The following is a 13,257-nucleotide window of genomic DNA, read 5'->3' on the forward strand; positions in this document are numbered from 1 at the left end:
CAGTTTCGTTTGCCTCACTATTGGTTCCCTGTACATTTTCCTTTGTCTCTCTTATCATAGCCTTCATTATTTCATCTAGTTTTTGACCAAATTCAACAAATTCTGTGAGCTTCTTCATTACCAGTGTTTTGATCTGTACATCTGATAGGTTGGCTATCTGTTCGCTGCTTAGTTGATTATTTCTGGAGCTTTGAAGTGTTCTGTCTCTTGGGCCATTTTTCTTTTGTCTTGGTGCTTCTGTTACTTAAAGGGTGGAGCTTTAGTTGTTCCCCGGGGCGATGTAATGCTGGTAGCTGAGCTGTGATGCTGAGCTTTGATGCTGTGTGTGGGGGAGGGGCCGAGAGGGAGCAATGGAGCCCACTCCACTCTCTGCAGGATTGCAGTCACTCCCTCTGCTACCCACAATCAAATTGGGCCCCTCGGGTGCTGGTACCTGAGTGATCAGGCTTGTGCACTCACTAGGTCCCTATGTGTCTCTCCAACGACCTCTCCTGTGAGTCTGGGAGTTTCTCCTACTGCTGTCCCAACCCCCATGGGTGTTTTCACTCAGATGTTTGAGGCTTTATTTCCCCACACTGGAGGCCTGGGTTACACGGTGTGCTTCGCTCCTCCACTGTTCTTCCAGGTTTATCTATGCACGAATGTGGTGCCGCAGGGTCTGCTACCCACCGCTCTACCTGCCCCGTTCTCCGCCACTCTGAGTCTGGCCCTCTCGGTTTATCTGTGTGTGAATGTGGGGCCACAGGGTCTGCTAGTGGTCACACTGCCTGCCCCGTTCGTTCCACACTCTGCCAGTCTCGGTCCTGCCACAGCAACGTGAGTCCTCTCCGTTCTGGCTGCCTGTCGCTGCCCCTCCTACTGGTCTGGATGAATGTTTATTTTTTACCTCCTTGGTGTCAGACTTCTTTGCCTTTCAATTTTCTGTCAGTTCTGGTTGTGTGAGGAGGCGCAGTGTGTCTATTTACGCCGCCATCTTGGTTCTCTATTTCCTTTTTCATGTTGATATAGTTTGCAGTGAGTTCACTGTATTTCCCCTGTAGTTTCTGTTAATTCTCTGTGAGCTCAGTGAGCTTCATGATAACCATTGCTTTGAACTCAGTATCTGATGGTTGGCTTGCCTCTTTTTCAGTTAGCATTCTTTCTGAGGCTTCCTCCTTTCCTTTCATTTTGGGAGTGTTTCTTTGTCTTTCCATTGTTTGTGAGACTCTTCTTGTTAGCATCTGCTTAAGTTGATCTGTTCTGACTCTCAGTTTATGGTATGAACTTCTATGGCAGAATGCCAGTGGGATTCAGTGGTGCCGTCTCCTTAATCTCCTGTGCTCACTGACTGAGCTGACATTTATGGGTCTAACAGGGTCTAACTCTGGTCTTTTCAGAGCTGCAGGTTTTATTGTCTCACCTGTGGGAAAAGGAGAAAGAAGAAAGAAAAAAAAGAAAGGGGAAGGGAATGAAGGAAAAAGGGAATAGGAAAGGAATGGAAGGAAGGAAGAAGGACTAAAAAAAGATCAGAGGAACGAGAAGAAGAAGGAATTTTAACAAAAATTAAAATAAAAAAAGAAATGAGAGAAGGCAGGAAGAAGGAATAAAAAAGGTAAAGGAAGGAAGGAAGAAGGAATAAAAAAAGAAAGAAGGACAGAAAGGAAGAAGGAATTTAGGGGGAAAGGAGGAACAAAAAACAGAGAAAAGAAAAAAAAAAAGTCTTCTTCTGGCTTTAAACCTGTCAAGTTAGTTCTGCTGGTCTTCCTGTCTGTGAAACAGGAGGGGATGGTTGGAGGGAATGATTTCACTTTTTTCCCTTCTTGAGACACACTGTTCGCTGTTGTTCAGCCTCCAGTCCAGTTCCCCAGTGTCCTTCTGCTGCCCACTAGGCCTTTAGTTCACCAGTTGTGCTGTCCTTGAGTTGCACCAATTAGTGGCAACTCATACTGCACCTTCTTTCTCTTTGCTGTCTTAGAGGTTAGGGGTTCTTGGTGTTCCTTCAGGGTAATTCAGCCCCCTACTGGGTCAAGTCTTTCTGGGGACTTCAGTCTCCCCTAGCCCTGCAGCTCCCCTCTGCTGGGCGTTCTGCCTTCCTCCTAGAGAGCGAGTAGGCCCTCCAGGGCTCTGTGTGCAGGGGCTAGGTGGGAGTTGTTCATTCCTCGTGCTTCATGTGTAGTCGTCTGCAGGCAGCCTGGCTGTTGATAGGGTTGTGCTCCCAATCCCCGGTTTTGGGCCTGTGCGTCAGGGCAGCCATCTGCTGATCCGGGTGCGCACCCACCCGAGGTCTCAGTTGTGGGCACCCACTCGGGGTTTCAGGTGTTGGTGCTCAGTCCGCTGATCTAGGTGCGCGCCTACCCAGTCGCTTTGGGCCTGTTCGCCCAGGCAGCCGATCCACTGATCTGGATGCACACTGATCCCTGGCTTTGGGTCTGTGCACCTGGGGTAGCCAGGCTACTGATCGAGGTGTAAGCCCACCCAGGGTTTCAGGTGTGGGCCCCAGGCCACTGATTGGGGTACGCACCAACCGGGTTTCAGATGTGTGCTGGGGCTGCTTATCCAGCATTCACAGTCCAGGGGCTGAGGGGGGAGGGGTGCAAGAAGCCACAGCTGCTGTGGAGAGTTCTCTAACTAGCTGCTGAGTGCCTCTGTTTTCTCCTTTTCTTTTCGAGAAATTCTTCCTATTCAAGACCCCCTGGTCCAAACAAGCACCTGGCCTCTCACACAGCTCAGCCTGGCTGTCTCCCAAGAATCCTGCAGCAGACCCTGTGCCTGGGCTGGGGCTTCAGCCGCCCTGGTCCCTGAGCTGGTCCCAGGGAACTTATTTTCCTTAAGCACTCTTCTTACCGTCTGATCTTTCAATGTCCTCTATCTTTGGTCTCTGATCTTCATATATGCTGGAATACCGTTGGCTGTTCCCTCTGTTCCTCAGATCAGCTAGGTGTTTCACTGGTGCTGAGGGGAAGTGTACTCTGCTCCCACCAATCTCGCCGCCATCCATGGAGTCTCCATGGATGGAGTCTCCATGTGCTTTTGAAAAGAATGTGTATTTTGCTGCTTTGGGATGAAAGGCTCTCTACATATCTGTCAAGTCCATTTCATCTATGGCATTGTTCAATGCTGCAATATCTTTGTTGGTATTTTGTTTGGAAGATCTATCCATTTTTGATAGTGGGGTGTTAAAATCCCATAGTATAAGTGTATTGCTGTCTAAATCTCTCTTGAAGTCCTCCACGATTTTCCTTATATATCTGAGTGTTCCTATGTTTGGTGAATATATGTTTATAATGTTGTATTCTTCTAGATGGATTCTTCCCTTGAGTATTAGGAAGTGACCTTCTGGTTCTCTTTTGTATTGCCTTTGTTTAAATCTATTTTGTCAGATATAAATATTTCTATCACGGCTTTTTCTTTTTCATGTCCATTTGCTTGGAAAGTTTTTTTCCAATTGTTCACTTTCAGTCTGTGTCAGTGTTTTGATCTGAGTGGGTCTCTTGTAGGTAGTATATGGGTAAGCCATTTTTTCTTATCCATTCAGCTACCCTGTGTATTTTGACTGGAACATTTAACCCATTTACATTTAAGGTCATTATTTATAGGTACTTATGCATTTCATTTCACTCCCTTTGTACCTTTGTTCTTTTTTCTCTCACTCTTTTTTTTCCTCTTCTTAAAGCAGTTCTTTTAGCATATCTTGCAATGCTTTTTTGGTGGAGGTGTATTCTTTTAGCCTTCTTTTGTCTGGGAAGCTCATTTCACCTTCCATTTTAATTAAGAGCCTTGCTGGTTAGAGTAGTCTTGGTTGAAGGCCTTTGCTTTTCATTCCTTAGAATATTTATTGACTTTCTCTTCCATCTTGTAATATTTCTGTTGAGTAGTAAGCTGCCAGCCTTATCATGGCTCCCTTGTATGTTGCTTCTTGTTTCTGTCTTGATGCATTTAAGATTCTCTGTCTTTAAAATTCCCATTTTAATGATGATGTTTCTTGCAGTAGGCCTCTTTGTGTTCCTATTGATTGGGGCCCTCTCTGCTCCCTAGACTTGTGTGGCTTTTTCTCTCATGAAATTATAGAACTTTTCCATCATTACTTTTCAGAGAGGTTTTCTATCCCTTGCTCCTCTTCTTCTCCTTCTGGTATCCCTATTACATGGATATTATTCAGTCTCATTTCCCCCTGCATTTCCCTTATCACCTCTTCATTCTTTTTGTTTTTTTTTCCTTTTCTTGCTCTTTTTGGGAATTTTTTTCCACTTTGTCCTCCAGCTCACTGATTTGATTCTCTGCATCTTGAGCCTGCTTTTGATTCCTTCTACTGTGTTTTTTAATTCAGAAATTGTATTCTTCATTTCCTCTTGGCTCTTGTTGATTTTTTTCTGTCCTTTTTTTATGCTGATATAGTTTGCATTAAGTTCCTCATAATTTCTCTGTAGTTTTTGGTAATCACACTGAGCTTGTTGAGCTTCCTTATAATCATTGATTTGAACTCGATATCTGATAGTTGACTTCCCTCTATTTCATTTAGCATTCTTTCTCAGGATTCCTCCTTTTCTTTAGATTGGGTGTTGTTTCTTTGCCTTCCCATTGTTTGTGGGACTCTTCTTGTTTGCTTCTGTTTCTTAAATTGATCTGCTTTGACTTTCTGACTTTGTGGTGTGAACTTCTATGGTGGGAGGCCTCTGAGATTCAGTGGTGCAGTCTCATTGATCACCTGAACTTGATGCTCTTGGGATGCCCTTTATGCCTTTTATGCTGTTTTTCTGGATGTGAGTTTTGATTGTTGTTGGGTCTTTCTTAGGTGGGTCCTTCCCTGTTGCTGGTTGACTGAGCATCACTCCGCCCACCACGTCTTGTGTCCTAATGTGCAGGTGCTGCCAGAACAAAACCACAAAGTCCAGGAAACAAACCCACACCTGCAAATATAACTCCCCCTCAGAATCCTACTATCAACAGCAAATGAACCAATATTAATAAGAGTGTATGGAGATTAAGACTTTTATAAGAAAGGAGAGTGGATATGAGATGACCTACTGAAAGATAAGTGATTTTTAGAGGGTAGAGGGAAGAGCACTAATGAGAGTTAGCAGTTGGAGCAGTGAAAAGAGAGAAGATAAAATTTGCCTTATGAATAGAAAAAAGAATGAAGAATATGGAAAGGAACATGAGAAGGGGAGCATATATTAGGTTTAAAAAGAAATTATAATAATATAAAGTAAAATAAAGTGAGAGAGAAAGAAAATGGAAGGAAAATTAGTAAATAATTAATAAAGAACAAATGAGCTAAAATTAATATAGGTGGTATGGGAATAAGAGGAAAAGAAGAAACAAAGAAAAGTCTAAAAGGTGTTTAATGGAGTGGAACTGATTTTTAAATGATAGAGGGAGAGGGAATAGTAAACTAAGAGAGAGAAAAATTAAAATTTGGGATGTACAGAAAAAGGAAAAAAGGAGAATAAAGAAAAATAAAAGGCAGTATAAAAGAGAAAGAGGAGAAAGAAAAGAAAAACCATGCTAAAATTGCAAAATTAAAATTTGAGACAAAAAAAGAGTAGGATAGGGGACAAGTATAATATTTGAAATACAGAATTAGTGAATCTTTAGAGATAAAATTGAATAAACAATGCAACAACCACTATCCTACCCAGAACCAACTAGCAAAGATTGTTGACAGTGTAGAAAGAACACGGGAATTTTTAGAGCTGGGCAAAAGGATGTGAAATGACCCTTGACAAGAAAATTGGTTTTGTAAGTCCGGATGGTGGAGAAATAGTGAGTGATGGAAACAAGTTGTATCTAGAGAGAAAACAAAATTTGAAATGAAAATAATGTGACAAAAGAGGAAGGTAAAATGCTCTAAGAGAAGGGAGGGGCAAAACATGTGAATTGAAATACACTATAGTATAAAATCTAGTGATTTAATATATACAAATTTGTTGGACAAAAAATGAATGTTAAAAAGCTATGCAGGAAAGAAAATATCACAAGTCGTGAAGAAGACCCTAGTGGCTTTCATCTCAGTAGCCTTTTGTATTTACCACTGTTTTTTCTTCCTGGATCTGCCTCTGGTGATGTCAGATGTCAACCCCATCTGACTTTCGGCAGTCTGTTGGATACTTCCAGTGACCTGCCATCCCTGGCTGTCTCCTTCAATTGTTAATCTGGTCCCTCTGCACTCAGCAGTCAGGTATAATCACCATAGGACAGAGCTGAATTCTTTCTCGGGTGGGGTCTATATTTTCCCCTCAGGCTGCTGCTGCTCAGAGGGGTGTGGTCTGCCTGAGCAGAATGGTTGCTGCGTGTAGGGCTTGGTTTAGCACCAGGGTCCCAGCAGCTACTCTCTCAGTTCTCTCCCCAAAGCCTCCATCCCCAGTCTCTCCTCAATTCTTTTTAGTCCACTCTGCCCCCTCTCCTTTTCCAGAGATCTACTGTCTGTGGCTATCTCCTTCAGTTGTTAATCTGGTCACTCTGCACTCAGTAGTGAGGCTTAAGCACTGCAGGGCTAGGGCAGAGACCTTCCTGTGTTTGTGGCTATTGTTTCCCCTTAGTCTACTGCTGCTGGGAGGGGAGTGGTCTCCCTGAGCATGAAGGCTGCTGCTGTCTGGGAGTTGGCTCAGCACTGGGACCCTGGCAGCTACTTTCTCAGTTCTCTACTCAAAGCTTCAGTCACCAGTCTTTCCTCAGGCATCTCCAGCCAACTCTGCTCCCATGTTTGCCAGAAACCCTGGTAAGTGACAGCAAATGAGAATTTGTGCATTGGCCTTTTAAATGGCCCTTGTGTCTCCAGCTCTCTGTCTCTGGCAGAGAGTAGCCCTGCTGCTTTTCACCACTGGTTGTTATCTGTGTACTTTTTGGGCTCTGGTGCTCTAGGCTGGGAATGCTAGTTTAGGGTATAGATACCATTATTCTCTAGAGGATCCAACTGGCTGCTTAATTATCCCCTCAGGTGCTGCTGTGTATGGGTGTCCAGCTAGCCCTCTTGAGTCTCTACAGCACTCCTTACCAGACAGTTTGCACTGAAGCTGATTCTTTCGGCTGTCTGAAGTTATACAGCTGCTCTTTGGCTCAGAAATTACTTTCTTTATCTGACTTGCTGAGATTTTATCATGCACTAATATTGTATTTTATCAAATAATTTTTCTGCTTTATTGATATAATCATATGATATTTCTCTTCTCTTTTAAACTTGTTAATGTAGTTAATTATGATTGTTATTCTTAGAAAAAACCCAACTTGGTCATGATATATTATCTTTCTTATAATGTAGTTTGTAATATGCTGAATCTGAATTGCTAATTTTTTGTTTAGGATTTTTTTTTCTATGTATATTCTTCACTGAGAATACTCTGTATTTTGTTTTCTCAAACTCTACTTGGTGTATTGGGAAGTCCAGTTGGCTTGCCTCCTACACTGAATTGGGGAATATTACCTTATTTAGTATTATTTAAAACATTTGATTAATACTGGGGTTAGCTTTGTAGGACTCACTTTGGAGGTCACTTGGACCTGAATTATTTTCAAGTTTATTTATAGATCCATTTTTTAAATATTTATAGGATTTAGGTTTTTTAATTTCTCCCTTGTGCCCATTTGGTAAATTAAAATTTCCTAGTAATTTAAAAATTGTACCGTTATTCAAAGCATTATTTTATTTAAATTTTATATGATCTAGAGTGATCTATAGTTATAAGAACTATATCATTCCTGGTATAGGTTTTTTGTGCCTTTTCCTTTTTTCTCTTGATAACTCTTTGCAGATGTTTATTACTTTCTTTCTCTTTTCAAAGAAAGAAATTTTGGCCTGGTTGACATTCTCCATGGCATATTTTTCTCTGTTTTTCATCCTTTAATTAAAAATATTTTCTTTGACGGGAAGATGGCGGCAAGATAGGTGGGAGCAGAGTCCACTTCCCCTCAGCTCCAGTGAAACACCTAGCTGATCTGAGGAGCAGAGCGAACAGCCAATGGTATTCCAGCATATATGAAGATCAGAGACCAAAGATAGAGGACATCGAAAGATCTGATGGTAAGAAGAGGGCTTAAGGACAATAAGATCCTTGGGACCTGCACGGGGACCAGGGTGGCTGAAGCCCCGGCCTGGGCACAGGGTCTGCTGCAGGATTCTTGGGAGAGAGCCAGGCTGGGCTGTGTGAGCAACCAGGTCCTTGTTTGGACCAGGGGGGCTTGAATAGGAAGAATTCCTCAAAAAGACAAAGAGAAAATAGAGGCACTTAGGGGCTAGTTAGATAACTCTCCACAGCAGTGGCGGCCTCTGGCGCCCCTCCCCCCCCCCAGCCCCTAGAATGTGAATGCCTGGGATAAGCAGCCCCAGCCCTCACCAGAAGCCCGGTTGTGCGCACCCACATTAGCAGACTGGGAGCCCACAACTGAAACCCTGGCTGGGCACGCACACCTGAAACCCCGGCTGGGCGCCCACACCTGAAAACTCGGGTGGGTGCGCACTGGGAGCAGAGGCTAGCTGCCCCACACACAGGCCCGAAGCTGTGGACCTGCAGGAAGCGAGAACCAGGACCACAGCAGTGGATCTGCCGATCAACAGCCTGGCTGCCTGCGAGGGACCACACATAAAAGCACCGGTTCTGAAAAACTCCTACATAGCCCCTGCCCACAGAGCCCTGCAGGGCCTACTGGCTCTCTAGGAAAAAGGAAGAACGCCCAGCAGAAGGGAACTGCAGGGCTAAGGAAGACTGCATTCCCCAGAAAGACTCGACCCAGTAAGAGGCTGAACTACCCCATAGCAGCACTGAGAGCCGCTGGCATCTAAGACTACAAAGAGCAAGAAGGGGGAGTGTGAGTTGCCCCTAATTAGTGCAACTCAAGGACAGCACAACTGGTGAACTAAAGGCCTAGTGGGGAGAAGAAGGACCCTGAGGAACTGGACTGGAGGCTGAACAACAGCGAAGAGTGTGGCTCAGGAAGGGAGAAAAGAGAAACCAATCATTCCAACTACCCCATCCTGTTTCACAGACAGGAAGACCAGCAGAACTGACTTGACCAGTTTAAAGCCAGCAGAAGAATTTTTTTTTTCCTCCTTTCCCCCTGAATTCCTTCTTCCTTTCTGTCCATCTTTCTTTTTTTATTCCTTCTTCCTTCCATCCTTTACCTTTTTTATTCCTTCTTCCGGCCTTCTTTTATTTATTGTTTTGTTTTAATTTTTGTTAAAATCCTTCTTATCTTGCCTCCGATCTTTCTTTATTCCTTCTTCCTTCCTTCCTTTCCTTTTCTATTCCCTTTTTCCCTCCTTCCCTTCTCCTTTTTTTTTTCCCCTCCGGCTTTCTCTTATTCCCACAGGTGAGACAATAAAACATGGAGAGCTGAAAAGACCAGAGTTAGACCGTGTTAGACCCATAAACATCAGCTCAAGACCAGTGAGCACAGGAGATTAAGGAGACAGCACCACTGAATCCCATTGACATTCTGCCATAGAAGTTCATACCATAAACCCAGGGAGTCAGAATAGATTAATTTAAGAAGCAGAGGCTAACAAGAGTGTCTCACAAACAATGGGAAAACAAAGAAACAATCCCAAAATGAAAGGAAAGGATGAAGCCTTAGAAAGATTGCTAATTGAAAAAGAGGCAACTCAACTATCAGATACTGAGTTCAAAGCAATGGTTATCAGGAAGCTCACTGAGCTCAAAGAGAACTACGAGAAACTACAGGGAAACTACAATGAACTCACTGCCAAATACATTAACATGAAAAAGGAAATACAAACTATCAACAAGTGCCAAGAGGAAATGAAGAATACAATTTCTGAATTGAAGAACACAGTAGAAGAAATGAAAACCAGACTTGATGAAGCAGAGGATGGATCAGCGAGCTGGAGGACAAAGTAGGAAAAAACACCCAGAAAGACCAGGAAAAGGAAAAGAGGCTCAGAAAGAATGAAGAGGCAATAAGGGAAATGCAGGACAACATGAAACGTAACAATATCCGTATAATAGGAATACCACAAGGAGAAGAAGAAGAGCAAGGGATAGAAAACCTTTTCGAAAAAGTAATGATGGAAAATTTCCCTAATCTGAGGAGAGAAAAATCACCCAAATCCAGGAAACACAGAGAGTCCAAGCAAGGAACCCAAAGAGGCCCACTGCAAGAAACATCATAATTAAAATAGCAAAATTCCAAGACAAAGAGAGGATCTTAAAGGCAGCAAAGGAGAAAAAGGAAGTAACATACAAGGGAGCCCCAATAAGGTTAGCAACTGACTTCTCAGGAAACGCTCCACGCCAGAAGAGAATGGCAAAAAACATTCCAAGTAATGAGAACCAGAGGCCTGCAACCAAGACTACTTTACCCAGCAAGGCTCTCCATCAAGATAGAAGGCCAAACAAAGAGTTTCCCAGACAAAAGAAGTCTAAAGGAATACACTTCCACCAAACCAGCTCTGCAAGATGCTAAAGGGACTGCTTTCAGGAAAGGGAGGAAAAGAGAAAGAGAGAGGAACACAGGTAGGGAAAAATGGCAATGAATAACTACCTATCGATAATAACCTTAAACATAAATGGATTAAATGCTCCAATCAAAAGACAGAGAATAGCTGAATGGATAAGAAAGCATGATACACACATATGCTGCCTACAAGAGACCCATCTCAGGACAAAAGACCTACAGAGACTGAAAGTGAAGGGCTGGAAATAAATTTTCCAGGCAAACGGACAGGAAAAAAAAAAACAGGGGTAACAATACTCATATAAGACAAAATGGACTTGAAAAGAAGGGCCATAAAGAGAGACCCTGAAGGTCACTTATATTCAAAGGAAGAATCCACCAAGAAGACATAAACATTGTAAATATATATGCACCCAACATAGGAGCACCCAAATACATTAAGAAAATCTTGGAGGACTTCAAGAAAGATATTGACAGCAACACAATTATACTAGGGGACTTTAAAATCCCACTGTCAAAAATGGACAGAACTTCCAAACAAAATATCAAGAAGGATATTGTGTCACTTAACAATACCCTAGAGGAAATGGACTTAACTGATATATATAGAGAGCTTTTCATCCCAAAGAAGCAAAATACATATTCTTTTCAAGTGTACATGGAACATTTTCAAAGATAGACCACATGATAGGACACAAAGGAAGCCTCAAGAAGGTCAAGAAAATTGAAATCATATCAAGCATTCTCTCTGACCACAAGGGACTGAAACTAGAAACCAACCCCAAAGGAAAAAACCCAAAACACTCAAAATCATGGAGACTGAATAGCATGCTATTAAACAATGAATGGGTCAAGAACGAGATTAGGGAAGACATCAAAAACTTTCTGGAAACAAATGAAAATGAACTCACAACAACCCAAAACCTAGGGGACACAGCAAAGGCAGTCCTGAGAGGGAAGTTCATAGCAATACAGGCCTACCTTAAGAAGACAGAAACAGTTCAAACAAACAACCTAACCCTACGCCAACAAGAACTGGAGGAACAACAACAAAGACAGCCCAGAGCAAGCAGAAGGAAGGAAATAACCAAGATCAGAGCAGAGTTAAATGACATAGAGACTAAAAGCACAAGTCTAAGGATCAATGAATCCAGGAGCTGGTTCTTTGAAAAGATAAACAAAATCAACAAGCCTTTAAGTAGGCTCATCAAGAAATAAAGAGAGATTTATTTATCCAAATAAACACAATCAGAAGTGAAAGAGGAGAGATTACAACTGATACCACAGAAATACAAAGCATTGTAGGAAATTACTACAAAGAACTGTATGCCAAGAAATTTGAAAAGCTAGGTGAAATGGACACATTTCTAGAAAAATAGAATCTTCCAAAACTGAATGAAGAAGAAGCAGAAAACCTGAACAGACCAATAGCAGCAGACAAAATTGAGGCAGTCATCAAAAAATTCCCAACACACCAAAGCCCTGGACCAGATGGTTTCACAGGAGAATTCTACAAAAAATGTAAGGAAGAGCTAACCCCTATCCTTCACAGACTATTCGATAAAATCCAAACTGCTTGAAGACTTGCAAACTCTTTTTATGAAGCCAGCATCATCCTAATCCCAAAACCAGATAAAGATACACCAAAAAAAGAAAACTTCAGGCCAATAATGCTGATGAACATAGATGCTAAAATTTTCAACAAAATGTTGGCAAACTGCACACAGCAATACACTGAAAAGATCATACACCATGATCAAGTGGGATTCATCTCAGGGATGCAAGAATGGTACAATATTTGCAAACAATAAACATAATACATCACATCAACAACAGCAAAGACAAAAATCACATGATCATACCAATAGATGCAGAAAAAGCATTTCATAAGATACAGCACCCATTTCTGATAAAAACACTCAGCAATGTGGGAATAAAGGGAGCATTCTTCAACATAATAAAGGCCATATATGAGAGACCTACAGCCAACATCATACTCAATGGACAAAAACTCAGAGCTTTCCCACTAAGATCAGGAACAAGACAAGGATGCCCTCTCTCACCACTCCTATTCAACATAGTATTAGAAGTCCTAGCCACAACAATCAGACAAGAAAGAGCAATAAAAGGCATCCAAATGGGAAAGGAGGAAATAAAACTGTCACTGTTTGCAGATGACATGATAGTGTACATGGAAAATCCTAGAGACTCCACCAAAAAACTACTCGACCTAATAAATGAATTTGGCAAAACAGCTGGATACAAAGTCAATACTCAGAAATCAAAGGCATTCCTGTATACCAACCACGAAACTGCAGAAACAGAAATCAGGGAAAACATCCCATTTGATATAGCAACAAGAAAAATAAGGTACCTAGGAATAAACATAACCAAGGAGGTAAAAGACCTGTACTCAGAAAACTACACACCATGAAGAAAGATATTAAGGAAGACACAAACAAATGGAAGCATGTAGCATGCTCATGCATTGGAAGAATTAACATCATCAAAATGGCCATACTACCCAAAGCAATTCATAGATTCAATGCAATCCCTATTAGACTACCCATGACATATTTCACAGATATAGAACAAACACTTCAGAAATTTATATGGAACCATAAATGACCCCGAATAGCTGCAGCAATTTTGAGAAAGAAGAACAAAGCAGGAGGGATCACAATACCTGATATCAAACTGTCTTACAAGGCCACTGTCATCAAAAGAGCCTGGTGCTGGCATAAAAACAGGCACATAGACCAATGGAACAGAACAGAGAGCCCAGAAATAAACCCAAGTCTTTACAGTCAATAAATATTTGACAAAGGTGGCAGGAGCATAAAATGGAGCAAAACTAGCCTCTTCAGTAAG

The sequence above is a fragment of the Desmodus rotundus genome, chromosome 5 (genome assembly GCF_022682495.2).
Source record: "Desmodus rotundus isolate HL8 chromosome 5, HLdesRot8A.1, whole genome shotgun sequence".
Classification (NCBI taxonomy): domain Eukaryota; kingdom Metazoa; phylum Chordata; class Mammalia; order Chiroptera; family Phyllostomidae; genus Desmodus; species Desmodus rotundus.